We start from the raw sequence: 15870 nt of genomic DNA, 5'->3' as shown, positions 1-15870 counted from the left end.
ATTATTAAAACTACGTTGGAGAAGAAGATGGGGTAAAAGTGGAAGTTTGTGTTATTATTTATGAGAAGAAGATGCAGACGTATATATAGAAAGTAGAGTAAGCAAAGGATGAAATGGGAATGGCCGAATGGGAATGGGAATGGGAGCTTCATTCTGCTTTTCAAAGTTTTACTTTTACTCTTTTGTTAACACCCTATTCTGTGTTACTCATTCTATAAACTATAAAGTTCTTATTGCTCCCAGCACCCCACATTTACACCATAATAATAATAATAATAATAATAATAATAATAATAATAATAATAATAATACCCTTCCAATATTAATATTTTATACACATATTAACACCTTATTTTATATTCCTATACATTTTTCGTATAGAAAATTTTTAAACATTCTTAAAATATTAATATAATTTTAATTGTTAATGTCAATTAATAAATAATGTATATTTTTTATAATTAAAATTAATGGTTAAAATTGCTAATACATATATATTTTAAAAATATTTAAAATTTTTCCTATCATATAATATAATCATCATAACAAAGTTTATCTCTTCTTCTAAATAATCAGATAATATAATTATATATAAGGTTTAACTTAATTTTACATAAACCATATATATAGTCAAATTAACAAAAGTGTAGCCCTAACTATTTGAACTAGAAGTGATACAAATATAAATATATATAATTAAAAATTTAATTTTGATATATTTTTATAGAAAATTTTGACTAATTATGACTTAAAATTTTTTGTTATCAAACTTTTTTCCATCACAATATATAATGTGAGTGAGGATGTCAAATTCAAAATAAACGGCATTTATAATTAAAATCTTATCGTAACGGATAAGGTTAAAAGGGATTCTAGCTGTATTGAAAGAAAACCTAATAAATTAATACATGGAGAGATCATTTTTATTTTCTCACAAAATCTTAAGAGTGATAAAAAATAAGAAAATTTAAAAAAATAAAAACTCTAATCAAAAGTGAACTGGTTATAAAACCTATTGCACATAGACAATCTTAAAAATGGAATCCGAGATATGATGCTTAAATAACTCAAACAAAACCACTTGTGCCCGCTTGGACATTGTACTTTGGAGGATTTGGAAGAGTCAAAATTGTTGAATTGTCCTCAATAACCTCTGGTGAATGGTGACATATTCCTTCTCTCATGTTAAGATAAAGGAACCTTAATTATTTTCCCCCATAAGCCAATGGTCACGGAAAAAAATAAATTGAAAACTAATTATAAATAGAGACATGGTCCCAAGAGCATTCTCTGCTTAATAGGGTGATAAAAGAAAAAGAATGGTTCCAAGAGCATTTCCTATTTAATCTATCATAATTAATAATGAGAATCATTTCTGGGTCAACTTACACAAAGTGCATTTAGAACAATACCTAAATTCAGGAATTACAGTTGGAAATGTGGACAAGATAAGGTGTATAATATCATAGATTAGTGGACATAAATTTTTGACAAGTATATTATCATAATTTCCTAATCATGTGCTTGCTTCTGTAATAAAATTAACGTAAATTATATATATACTTTAAATCTAGCTTAAGCTTATGTTAAAATTAAATTATTTATTTACGTTAAAGATATAATAATTTATATGTCATTTTTTATCAACTTAAGTTTTGAAAAAAGTGGTATGTCAAAAATTTGTTACATTATTTCTTCCCTGTACATTTTTCATCATGTAATATTCTCTTCTTCATATGATTTTTTATTTTCCTTTTGTGCACATGCTGTATTTTGGAGTATATAAAAGAAAAGTGATTATATCTTAGCTTCTCGTGCTAATTAGTAGTTCATATATACATTATTCCCACTATTGATCATCCATATTTAATTAGTATATGCATGCATATGTGCACATATTTCATCACATTATTTGTCTGTGTCTTATTCATGTAAAATTACGAACCATCAGAGGATACTAGTATAGGCCGAAGTCCCCCCCAAAAATTTCAATAACTTAATATAGATCCAAAAAATTTTGTATAATATTCATTTTATAAAAATAGTATTGTATTTATTTTGGTCTTGCTTTGTTGCTTTAATCATAGATTTTTTGGGCGTTGAACTTTTGCATGCACAAGCCAAGGTTGTAATTTAATTTTCCAGAGCTTATCAATTGACGCGGCTTTTCTCTCTTGCTAATTAAGATTGCTAAGATTCTCACAAATTTAAACAGTAAGCTTTGATTTAATTGCTAACATTCTCTCTCTCTTTCTTTCCACCACCCCAACTCCAATTCTTCATCTTTTATATGCTGTACCTTCTCTTCCTCCATTTTCTCTCCAATTTCATCCAATTGAAAATGCAAAAATACAGCATGAGGGGGCAAGAAATGTAAAGGAAACACATTAAGAAATCGCCAGAGTTTAAGGGCTCCAACACAAGACAAAATACATAAAGCACTAAGTAACTAGCACAATTATGTATGATAAATGCAGTTGAATGGAAACCACATGATGGACAACCAAAAGCTTAACCTTTCTTAGGTGAAACATCACTTTTTCTTTGATGGATGCCATTCGATCAATAGAGTAAACTAAAGTACCAATATTTGATCTGATTTAGCTAAGCACAAGTTTAATGTTTTATCCAGGTCTCATAAAGATGAGGAATAAAGATAGATTCATGATGTTTTTTATTATTAATTTTACATAAAAATAATTACAAGTGGGTTTTTTATTAAAAAATATTATGATAATAAAAAATAAGAAAATAATATTGTATCTATTTTGATTGAATGTCAAAAATAAACAAAGTTGTTTTACTAGTGTTGAATATGGTATTCAAGTGTTAGTTCATCATTTTAGTCACTGTCAAAAAGATACTACATGGGGATGCTACATCTCGATAAATAAGTGCCCTGTACAAAAATTGGACCCTAACTTATTATATACAAGCATGACAAAAACATATTATTTTTTTCTCTTTTATTTGGGTCATTAAACAAGTAGGATAAGTCACAATTGGGGCCAACATTAGACATCATATTAGGTCCCCGCCCTCTCAATGTTTAACTTAATGGAGGAGTAGAATTTAAAAGGTCTAATTCATGAAAACTAGTGCAGTTCCATATTCGTGCAAAAGGTCTAATTATTTAGTGTCAAGTTTTTTTTTATTCTATTTTATTTAATTGGTTTAAAATGACAGCAATGCTTTATTATGATATTGAAGTGTTTACTCTTGCAACTTGCAAGTGTTCTGTTATATAAAAAGTGAAACACAATTTGGGAGATATTATTTACATATCAAAATTAGACTATACTTTTTTTTGGAATTAATGAGAAAAAAAAGCATAATAATTAATAAGGCTTTGCTTAGCATTATAAAATGTAAGTCGAAGGCCTTGTTCGTCGGCATGAAATTTTAAGCTTTTTCTTCTAAACACTAACAAATTATTAAAAGGAAATAACAAAATATAATAAATTAATTATATTACGTGTATATTAAAAATAATCTGTTAGGAAATTATTTAAATTCCTAACTTATTTGTGGGTAATACATATATCAATTATAATCACAAATGATGCTATTTTAAATTAAATGACTTATATAATGATGATCTCAATTATTGTTATAAATGCTAATTGAATAAGTCATTGTTACTTTTGATTTGGAATTAAATGAGAATAAAACCGGATATTATCTTTTGTTCCTTAGATAATTATCTTTTTGGATTTTAGATATGTTATCTTTTGGGCTTTAGATACTATTTTATTTGGGCTTAAGGGTTTAATGGGTGCCATGCTCAAATATAAATAGACTTTCAGGGTTTCGGTCCCCAATATACTAAAGCCGCCTTTGTTGCTCTTTCCCCATCAAAAGAGTTACAGTTCAGCCGCCTAGGAATACAGAAGGCTTTGGTTGAGAAAGATCGAAAGAACCACAAGATCCAAATTCTTCCGATCGTATGATTCGTGTTTATGAATTCCGCATTATGTTATATTTTTGGTGATTCAATATGGATAATCTGAGTTATTAAAATTAATTATTCCAACAAGTAGTATCAGAGCATCCAAAATTGAGTCATTGAAAATATTAAGTTTTTTTTTCCACGGGATCAAAACAAGTTTGCTTGTTGCTTTCTTTTTGGATCGAATTCGATTTTCTGGATCCGGTAAATTCATTATTTGTTTTAGTGTGTATACATTGACTTTATAAATTGAAGTGCCCTCTTTATATGTTGATTTATTTGTTAATGTATTCTATACATGTGAATGTAATGAGCCTTTGACACATGATCGAACAACATATGTGTGTGGATAATGATTATTCATGGATTCGTTCTTTTTTTTGGAGAGAACGGTTGAATATAAGTTGTCGAAAGTATATATGAAATTAATCGTTAATTTCTTTATATATATATAATTGCTTGATATGATTCTTTTAGCTTTTTATAAAATTAAGAATTATAATGTATATGTCACTTATGCGAATATTAATCTATCTAAAGGAAGATTTATATTTGGCCAAGTTATGTGTATATATTAATAATATTTGAATAAAAAAATTATTATTATTTTTAAATTGTTACATAAGGAAACTAGTAACAATTTGAATTATTATATCCACATATTTTATAAAGACTTGGTTTTGGAATAAATTGATTGAACATTATGCTGCCAAAGTAGCCTCTTTTGTGAAAATTGGTTTATTCAAAACATAAGAAATATGGTGATATGTAATTCATGCGAATATTGGTCGGCCCAAAGGAAGACCTATATTTGGCCGAATTACATGCACATATTAATGGTAAATAAATATTTGGGTAACTAAGAATAAAGTAATACTTCTTATTTATGCGAACAATAATCGGCCCAAAGGAAGTTTATTGTTTGGCCAAATAATAAGCATTGTACACTTTTGTTTATTTTCTATTAATTATGCGGACAATAATCGGCCCAAAGGAAGGTTATTGTTTGGCCAATTAATAGAAAATATATGCGGTAATAAATAGGTTGCAAAGTTTAAGTCTCCATGTGCGCATTAAGTCTGTCCAAAGAAAGGCTTCATGTGTGACAGGAATTTTGACAATATTTGATTACTGCAATGAGAGTATCACTTACAGTTAATTTTTCTATCCAAAGATTGAAAATTAATGTTGTACTAAGATATCTCAATATGGATTTTTTTCCCATTAATTAACTAATGTTTACTGCATGTTCTTTTGTTCTAATCCAGAAACTATGGCTTCAGCTACTAATGTTTCTGCACAAATTAGCAGTATCCCTATGCTGAATGGTTCAAACTTTAAAGTTTGGAAGTATACCGTGGAGATTGTCCTCGGTTGTATGGACCTAGATATAGCACTTCGAGAGAAGAAACCCACTTCCACTCTGGAAAACCTCAATGAGGTTAAAATAGAGAAGTGGGAGAGATCCAATCGAATGAGTATTATGATCATGAAACGCTCAATTCCTGAGGCATTTCGGGGCTCAATTACTGAGGATAAAGATGCCAAACAGTTCCTAAAGGATGTAGAAAAATTCTTTACTAAGAATGAAAAGGCGGAGGCAAGTAGTCTTTTGAACAAACTTGTCTCCATGAGGTATAAAGGTAACGGGAACATAAGGGAGTACATTATGGAAATGTCTCATCTTGCTTCAAAATTGAAAGCACTAAAGTTAGAGTTGTTTGAAGATTTACTCGTGCATTTCATTTTGATTTCCCTTCCTGCACACTTTAGGCAATTCAAAGTGAGTTATAACGCTTTGAAGGACACTTGGTCCTTAAATGAGCTTATATCTCACTGTGTGCAAGAAGAAGAGAGGCTACAGCAAGATAAGACTGAAAGTGCTCACATAGCTTCATCTTCTCAGTATAAAAGAAAGCGTGATACTACTGCGGATGTGCCTTCTCAGCGGAAAAAGGCTAAGAAACAAGATCAAGTTTCAACTTGTTTCCTTTGTAAGAAGGTGGGACACGTGAAGAAGGATTGTACCAAATATGCCACCTGGCGTGTGAAGAAGGGTATAATTCTCACTTTCGTTTGTTTTGAGGCTAGTTTAAGTTATGCACCTGTTGATACTTGGTGGGTAGATTCTGCTGCTACTACTCATGTAAGTGTCACTATGTAGGTTGCCTGTGGAGCCGATCGTCAAGTGATGCTGAAAGATACATCTACATGGCAGACGGCAATATAGTTGCAGTCGAAGCTATAGGAACCTTTAGATTATGTTCCACGAGTGGATTTTATTTGGATTTATTAGAGACATTTTATGTACCGTCATTTAGACGAAATTTGGTTTCTGTTTCTCGTTTGGACAAATCAGGTTATTTTTGTTCATTCGGAGGCAATAAAGTCAGTCTCTTTTATAATTCGAATAATATTTGCTCTGGTCATTTGGTGGATAATCTATATAGGCTTAACTTAAATTCCTATAATAATGAAATACTGCAAATGGGTACAAAACAAAAACTAAATGAGAATTCGGCATTGTTATGGCACAAATGCCTAGGCCACATCTCTAAACAGAGAATTCAGGGGCTCGTGTCGGATGGAATTCTTGGACCCCTAAATTTGGCAGACTTTGGAGTCTGCATTGAGTGCATAAAGGGGAAAAGGATAAACGAAAGGAAATTAGGTGCCGAGAGAGCTAGAGATGTCTTAGAACTAATACATACCGATATATGTGGCCCGTTCCCTACTGTCTCTTGGAATGGACAACGGTACTTTATTACGTTCATAGATGATTACTCTCGTTACGGGTACCTATATTTAATTCATGAAAAGTCTCAAGCCTTGGATGTTTTCAAGTCTTTCAAAGCTGAAGTTGAACTTCAACTTGGAAAGAAAATTAAAGCTGTCAAATCTGATCGTGGTGGTGAATACTACGGAAGATATGATGGCTCAGGTGAGCAACGTTCCGGGCCTTTTGCTCTGTTCCTAGAGGAGTGTGGTATTGTTCCGCAATACACCATGCCAGGTAAACCTAGCATGAATGGTGTTGCAGAGCGAAGGAACCGAACTCTTAAGGACATGGTGAGAAGTATGATTAGTCATTCTTCCCTGCCTGAATCACTCTGGAGAGAAGCATTAAAGACCGCAGTGTACATCCTTAATAGGGTGCCAAGCAAAGCAGTTAACAAAACCCCATATGAAATTTGGACTGGAAAAAGGCCAGTATAAAGCATCTGCATATTTGGGGATGTCCAGCTGAGGCGCGACCTTATAGGCTGCATGAAAGAAAATTGGACTCAAGAACAATTAGTTGCTACTTTGTTGGTTACGCTGAGCGCTCACGGGGGTACAAGTTTTACAATCCTGCATCAAGGTCTATTTTGAAACAGGAAATACGAGATTTCTTGAGGATGTTGAGTTTGGGGGGAAAGAGATATTAGAAATGTTGCTTTTGATGAGGATTCTGTAACTGACAATGATCAGGTCTTTGTACCTATTATTGTTCAAGACACAGTTATAGTACAAGAGCACAATGAGAATCCTACTGTAGATCCAGTTACAGTACAAGAGAACAATGAGAATATCGTTGTTGCTCAAGATACTATTACAGCACAGTAAAATAATAAGAATCCTCCTCAATCCCAATCCATACAGCAAGCTCAACAACCTCAAGAAGTGTCATTAAGGAGATCCAATAGAGAAAAAAGAAAATCCATCTATGATCTCAAACAAGCTTCCTGTTAAATGGTATCACAAGTTTAATCAAGTCATTACCTCATATGATTTTGAGGTAAATATTATAGATGAATGTGTATACCGCAAGTTCAGTGGGAGTAAATATATCCTTTTGGTCTTATATGTTGATGACATTCTACTTGCTAGTAACGATATAGGCTTGTTGCATGAAACTAAAAAATTTCTATCGGACAAATTCGAAATGAAAGATCTTGGTGATGCCTATTTTGTATTAGGAATCGAGATACTAAGAGATCGCTCTCAAGGTATTCTTGGATTATCACAAAAGAACTATATCGATAAGGTTTTAAGTAGATATGGCATGGAAAGTTGTAGACCAATGGACACACCCGTAACTAAAGGAGACAAGTTCAGTCTCAAACAATGCCCTGAAAATGATCTTGAGAGGACAGCAATGCATGATAAACCTTATGCATTAGCACTAGGGAATTTAATGTATGCTCAAGTCTACATACATCCCGATATATCATTTATAGTGGGAGTGTTAGGTAGATACTTGAGTAATCCGGATATGGATCATTGGATAGCTGTTGAACGCATAATGCGTTATCTAAAGAGAACAAAGGATTACATGCTTATTTATCGGAGATCAGAAAATTTGGAGATCATTAGGTACTCTGATTTCGATTTCATGGCATATGGTTGCGAAACTTTGTCACTAAGCTTCATATAGTAGATGACATTGAAAGGGCCATTAAAGATATTTTGTGACAACAAGTCAGTAAGTACTATACTCCAATAACAATAAGAGCTTGACAAAATCGAAGCATACAGACATCAAGTTTCTTAGTTGTCAAGGAGAAAGTTTAAGAAAAACAGATTTCCATAGGACATATGGAAACAGAGTATATGCTAGCAGACCCATTACCAAGGGATTGAACCCTAAAGTTTTTCATGAGCACACTGCTCGGATGGGTGTCAATATTTATGATGCCTTGATTTAGTGGGAGTTTATTTTATGCTATATGTCCTATGACAGATATTGAGTTATTTTTCTGCAAAATTAAGTTGATGGTTTATTTCATGTTATATGAAATGTTCATTTTGCAATATTTGTATTGTGTTTGATCTGAATAAAGTTGGACCAGCTGGAAATAGACATGCATGAGATCACTTGGCATGTAATTTCCATATTACTCATCCAAATTTGATCTATGTCGTTAAGTATATTAGGATGGTGATTGGCGTGGTTTAGTCACGGCATTTAATGTGATAAAAGCTGCGGTAGTTCCATATCTAATGTATGAGACGAACCAGATTGTTAAAGTAATGAAAGAAATAGCATTCAGATGCGCGCATAAAGTTTATAAAATGTGATTATGTCAAGAAAGAATATATGTATAGCCCAAGTGGGAGATTGTTAGGAAATTATTTAAATTCCTAACTTATTTGTGGGTAATACATATATCAATTATAATCACAAATGATGCTATTTCAAATTAAATGACTTATATAATGATGATCTCAATTATTGTTATAAATGCTAATTGAATAAGTCATTGTTACTTTTGATTTGGAATTAAATGAGAATAAAACCGGATATTATCTTTTGTTCCTTAGATAATTATCTTTTTGGATTTTAGATATATTATCTTTTGGGTTTTAAATACTATTTTATTTGGGTTTAAGGATTTAATGGGTGCCATGCTGAAATATAAATAGACTTTCAGGGTTTCGGTCCCCAATATACCAAAGCCGCCTTTGTTGCTCTTTTCCCATCAAAAGAGTTACAGTTCAGCCGCCTAGGAATACAGAAGGTTTTGGTTGAGAAAGATCGAAAGAACCACAAGATCCAAATTCTTCCGATCGTATGATTCGTGTTTATGAATTCAGGTACGCTTCCGCATTATGTTATATTTTTTGTGATTCAATATGGATAATCTGAGTTATTAAAATTAATTATTCCAACATAATCATCAAATAAAATATTCATATAAAACAAATATTAAAATATAAAATAGGTATAAAAATTAATTAAATAATAAATATTTATATATAAATACATGTATAATAAAAAAATACGATACTTTGCTTTTTTTTTTTTAAAGGAATTTAGCATTTTTCATGTTAAGGTATTATTGTCAAAATAGACCATTCAAAATAGAATAAAAGTAAGAATTTAAGCATTCAAACATAAATCATAATAAAATTTAAAAGTAATAATACAAGTGTTGATCCACCATGTTTGAGTGATTAATTTTTGGGTTAATTATTCCGTTAATTTTTATAGTTTTATTAAATTTATAATTAGATTTTTATATTTTTTTAATTAATTTTTTATACTCTTTTTAGTTTTAGGTCATTCTTATTATAAAAAATATTAAAATTAATTGAATATTTTTTGTAAATTAAAGGTATTTATAATTAAAAATTTAATTAAATTTTTAACCGTATATTTTTTAGAAAAAATATTTTGTTAATTTTAATTTTTTAACAAAATTAAAAAAATATAAAAATTTAATTAAAAATTTAATATAATTATAAAGACTAATAGAATAATTAAACCTTAACTTTTTTTTAAATATATCCATGAATATCATATGTTAATATCTACTAAAATCTAAAACTATTTTATATTATCAATAAATCACATTAAAAATTTTGAATAACCTTTACATAATAAAATTGAAAATAACTATAACAACTAATATGGTAGTATATAAATAAATTATACCGTGAAAGTTTTATTCCATAAAAGTATTCAAACTAAAGCATGTTTACATCATTTTTCTATCTATTTTGATTTCTTCCTTTTCAATGGAAAATGAGTCAAATGACTAGTGCAAGTGGGAGGATGTATCTTTGAATCGATAAAATAGTGTACGACTTGTTCCTTTTTCATTTGGGGCTACTCTCGAAATAATTAAAAGATAAATTTAGATATCGTTACTTTTGTTATCTGTATAAAAAAGACTTAAGACTTAAGAGTTAAATACGGAGATATTTCGTACTCACTAGGAGACAAACAATAATATTTTAGGATCATGTTATGTAGGCATAGAATGATAGAAAGATTGCACACAAATTGGTTATTTATACGTGAATACAGAATAATTTATATAATTATATTTATAATAAAATATAGCAATAATTGAGTTTTTGTGTTGATAAAATATTTAATTATTTTACTTTAAAAAGTTTATTTATTCTGCTATGAAAATTTTGATTATTTTAAAGATTTAACTAAAATATATCTTTAAAGAGAAATGTTATTTATATACTAAAATTAGTCATTAAAATTAGGAGAAAATGCCATTCCCCTCTTCTGAGAGATGTTAAAATGACACTCCCCTCCCCTTTATTTATAAAATATACATTCCCCTCCCCTATAACCTTTAAAAAAGCCCCTCTTTAATCCATTTTAAATTTTGTGTTAACTAGTGCTAACTTTATTCATTTTTTTTGAAAAACAAAATTATTTTTACAAAAATATCCTTTAGTAAAAAATTTTATTTTTTTGTCATTAAATTTTGCTTACTAAAATGTCCTTTAATAAATTATTTTTTTATTGATTAAATTATATTTTTACTAAAATATTTTTAAAAAATTAATAATTAAATTATTTTTTCTAATATACCCTTCAATAATTTTTTAATTATTAAATTGTAATTTTACCAAAATTTTTTGTTAATAATTATTTTTATATTTTACTATTATTTTAACATTAAATAAAAAATTTTACCACTGCTAATATGTATAATAATTAATATTGATAAATAATTTTTTTAAATGAAATATTCTGTTAACATTTTTAACTAAATGGATTAAACTGTCCATTTTACAAATAGAGGGGAGGGGAGTGTTATTTTAGTATCTCTCAGGGGAGGGGAGTGTCATTTTCCCTAAAATTAGTCATCAATGTATTTGTGTATAAATATATTTGTGATTTAATTTATTTTTAATGTGTATTTATATTCTAACATGTATTTTATACTGATAACTGACTTTAGTAACTGATTTTGGTATATACGAAACATATAACCCAAAAAATTTCATGTTAAACTTAGTAACAAAACCATATATATTATGAGTAATTAATTCATTTTATATGCTATTAGTCATTGGCTCATTGTAATTTCGTTATTGATACAATTTTTTTATAATAGACACTAAAAAAAATATTTTTACTCTAATTTTTTATAAAGTAACTCCAAATATAATTTCTTTGCTTTGTATATTTTTATGAATTTATAGAAAAAAATAACATTATTAAAATAACAGTGACATTATTCATTTTTTAGACACTATTTTAATATTAGTATTTTTTAATAATTAATATGTATTTTTTAATTAAAAATATTCTAAATATGTAATTAATTATAATAATAATATTTTTATATATTTAGTATACAAATATAATTACTTACCTTAAATTCCTTGCAGTACCCATATACTTTTTTCATGAAATTGTGTGAAAAAAATGTTAGAAGGTGAGTTAGTGGGTTGGAAAGCAAGCATGAGTTTTATGAAGCGTGAACTCCACGCACACACAAAGCTCCTGGCCGACCCACCAAACCCAAAAGCGTGAATTAGCGAAAATTCTAGTTCAATGGTTACCACGCGGTGTTTTCTTCAAATTAAAAATAAAAAATTTATTTTCATAAAATTATGAGTAATTATCTTGATTAATTACTAAAACTTTTAAAATTGGATACTAATTTTTTAAAAATTTAAATTTAATGTATTTTTAATGTAAAAATTGTTTTACAAATATATTTAATTATATAATTTATTGTTAAAAATAATTATAATTGTATATTATATAAAATATTTTATATTATCAATATATTAAAATTAAATTTATTTTTTAAATATTAAAATATATAAAATAATTTTTAACAGTTTTTTTTATTAGATAATATTATATTTTTTTTCAATTTGATTAAAAATAAAATTTATAAAATTTATAAAATTTTAAAATAATTATTTTAATTAAACAAATTAAATTAAGAAAATTATATTATTTAATAAAAATTAAATTAAAAAAAATTATATTTGAAAGATTAAAATATTTAATATTAAAAATTTGGGAGACTGATATAAATTACTCTAAAATTATGATTAAAAAACTTCGCATTTTGCAACAAGAACTGTTACCATTCTCTCTCTTTTTCCACCACCCCAACCCCAATTCTTCATCTTTTATATGCTGTACCTTCTCTTCCTCCATTTTCTCTCCAATTTCCTCCAATTGAAAATGCAAAAGTTAATTCATGATGTTTTTTATTATTAATTTTATATAAAAATAATTACAAGTGGATTTTTATTAAAAAATATTATGATAATAAAAAATAAGAAAATGATATTGTATCTATTTTGATTGAATGTCAAAAATAAACAAAGTTGTTTCATTAGTGTTGAATGTGGTATTGAAGTGTTAGTTCATCATTTTAGTCACTGTCAAGAAGGTATTACATGGGGATGCTACATCTCGATAAATAAGTGCGCTGTACAAAAATTGGACCCTAACTTATTAGTTATTATATATAAGCATGACAAAAGCATATTATTTTTTGTCTCTTTTATTTGGGTCATTAAACAAGTAGGATAAGTCATTATTGGGGCCAACATTAAACACCATGTTAGGTCCCCGCCTTCTCAATGTTTAACTTAATGGAGGAGTAGAATTTAAAAGGTCTAATTCATGAAACTATGAAAACTAGTGCAGTTCCATATTCATGCAAAAGGTCTAATTATTTAGTGTCAAATTATTCTTATTCTATTTTATTTAATTGATTTAAAATGACAGCAATGCTTTATTATGATATTGAAGTGTTTACTCTTGCAACTTGCAAGTGTTCTGTTATATAAAAAGTGAAACACAATTTGGGAGATATTATTTACATATCAAAATTAGACTATACTTTTTTTTGGAATTAATGAGAAAAAAAAGCATAATAATTAATAAGGCTTTGCTTAGCATATGATTATAAAATGTAAGTCGAAGGCCTTGTTTGTCAGCATGAAATTTTAAGCTTTTTCTTCTAAACACTAACAAATCATTAAAAGAAAATAACAAAATATAGACGCTTGACAAATTTATATTGGAACTATTTTATAAGTGTAGCTTGAGAAATTAATTTCAAAAGTGAAGAATATTTAGGACTATATTATGTTAAGACTATTGTATAACTGTATCTGCCATTGAATAAGTAATTCTGTCAATAAATTTACAATACTACAAAAAAAATAATAAAATTTGGAGTCAAGTAAACAAATGGAGAGAGACGTAAATCAGTATCCAATATTGAAAGGAAGTAGACTCTAACCCAATATACTTAAATCAGTATATTGCTAAGGTCACGGGATATGCAGCAGCAGAAGGAGAATCAATTCCTTTTTTGTGTACCCTTTCCAAAAATAGCGTAACATGAAAAAGCATGCTGCATGCGAAAAAGGACTTTGCATGAAAATAGAAAGAAAAAAAATTGACCTTCACGATTTTTGTTGAAGCCAGTTGTCAAATATCCAAAAGAGGAGTGAGAGTGTCTTGAAACCTATATGGATATATCTGGAAAATTTTGTATAAACAGTTGATGAATATCAAACATGATAACATGGCCTCTCTGGTTGCTGCACTTGACGCCTTCCCAGTTGCAACATTAAACCCACCTTTCAGAGAAAGCAGAGCTCGTGACTAGAAATATGCCAAACTGTTACCATTATTAATGGTGTTCGTATTTGGAGAGCTCATGACTAGAAATGAAGAAGAAAAACAAAAAAAGAATATGAAGACATAGAGTACATTTCTTAGTGAAAAAATATGATTAATTATTAGTTTAATTTTAAAATATGTGTCCTCAATTAGATTTCTGCTATGTATTTAGCCCCTCTCAATGTCCAATTCTTACTTAAATATCCGATAAATTATAATGTGTTCTAATACTGCACGATGTGGTGGCCGAAGTCTGAATGTTTTAGATAATTTATTCATTAATTTGATTTGATCTTGATGATAATTTTTTACTTGGTGAATTATATGGTACAGATCAAGTTGATATGGAGAGAGATTGATGCAGTGAGGAATTGACACTTATGGCTGAGATGAGCAGTAATTTGTTGGCAGTGAGTGACTTGGTGGTTGTGAGCCGTGAGGCTTCCATATTGGCTTGAAGGGTGGATCTCGATCATGAGCCTTGTTTTGTGTGGGTCAGCATTTTATTGGGTATGTAACAATGGTTGCTGCAGAAACACAATAATGGGCCTTGAATTGTTTGCAAGGTGGGGCAATATCCTCTTTTTGTTAGTTCTTCATAAATAGGTTTATGGATAAACCCTTAAATTAAGTATAATTAAAAATCAACACATTGTTACTGCTCAAAAAAGAAAAAATATCAATACATTATTGTTGTGTGTGATAAAATGAAGATAAAAATCTACAAATTAGTTATACTAACATTGTTTCATGTCTATCTCCATAGGAGACATAGATACAATTACACATGTATATTATTTGGTTAGTGAAATATTAATTTTTGAAGAATATGGTTATACACAAACATACATAAAATTCATGTATTTAGTGTCCTTAAAAATAGACGAGACATTGAGACACATTAAATAAGGCACATATTTTACATTTTTATCTATAGTTATTTTTTGGGTTAAGTATGATTTTGGTCCCTAACGTAAAGGTCGAAAAATTTTTTCGTCTCCAGCCTTTTTTCGCCTACAAAATACTCCCGAAAGTTTAACTTAATCTTAAAATAGTCTTTTTTACCAAAACTTTTTATTTTTATTACCAAATTATCCCTAATTAAAAAAATATAAAAAGAAAAGAAAAATGGGTTAAAGGGCTGGGAAGCTCTTCACACGAGGGGTTCAGGGAAGAAGCGGGATAAGGGAAGGTGGGGAAGGAAAGGAGAAGGAAATCCGCCGCCGTTGCTCCTCGCCGCAGTCGCTGTTCGTCATCGTTCGGCCGCTGGATCTCTCCGCTGCTTCTGCTTGATCTCGCCGCTGCTCTGCTAGTTCGAGGCAAGAACAGGAGAAGGTTTCAGTGGTTTTATGATGGTGGGTGGTGGAGAGGCCGACGATGGCAGTGGAGCTCAAAGAAAATGGCGCAAACTGAAGGTGAGCCGAGGGAGGAGAAGAGGCTTCGTGCTGTGACAGTGGCGCTAGGGTAGCACGAAGTAAGAAGAAGAAAAGGGTGGCGGCGCTGTGATGGCTGATCAGCCAGA

This window comes from Arachis stenosperma, chromosome 4 (genome assembly GCF_014773155.1).
Source record: "Arachis stenosperma cultivar V10309 chromosome 4, arast.V10309.gnm1.PFL2, whole genome shotgun sequence".
NCBI classification, from domain to species: Eukaryota; Viridiplantae; Streptophyta; class Magnoliopsida; order Fabales; family Fabaceae; genus Arachis; species Arachis stenosperma.
Note: the sequence above shows the minus strand (reverse complement) of the source record.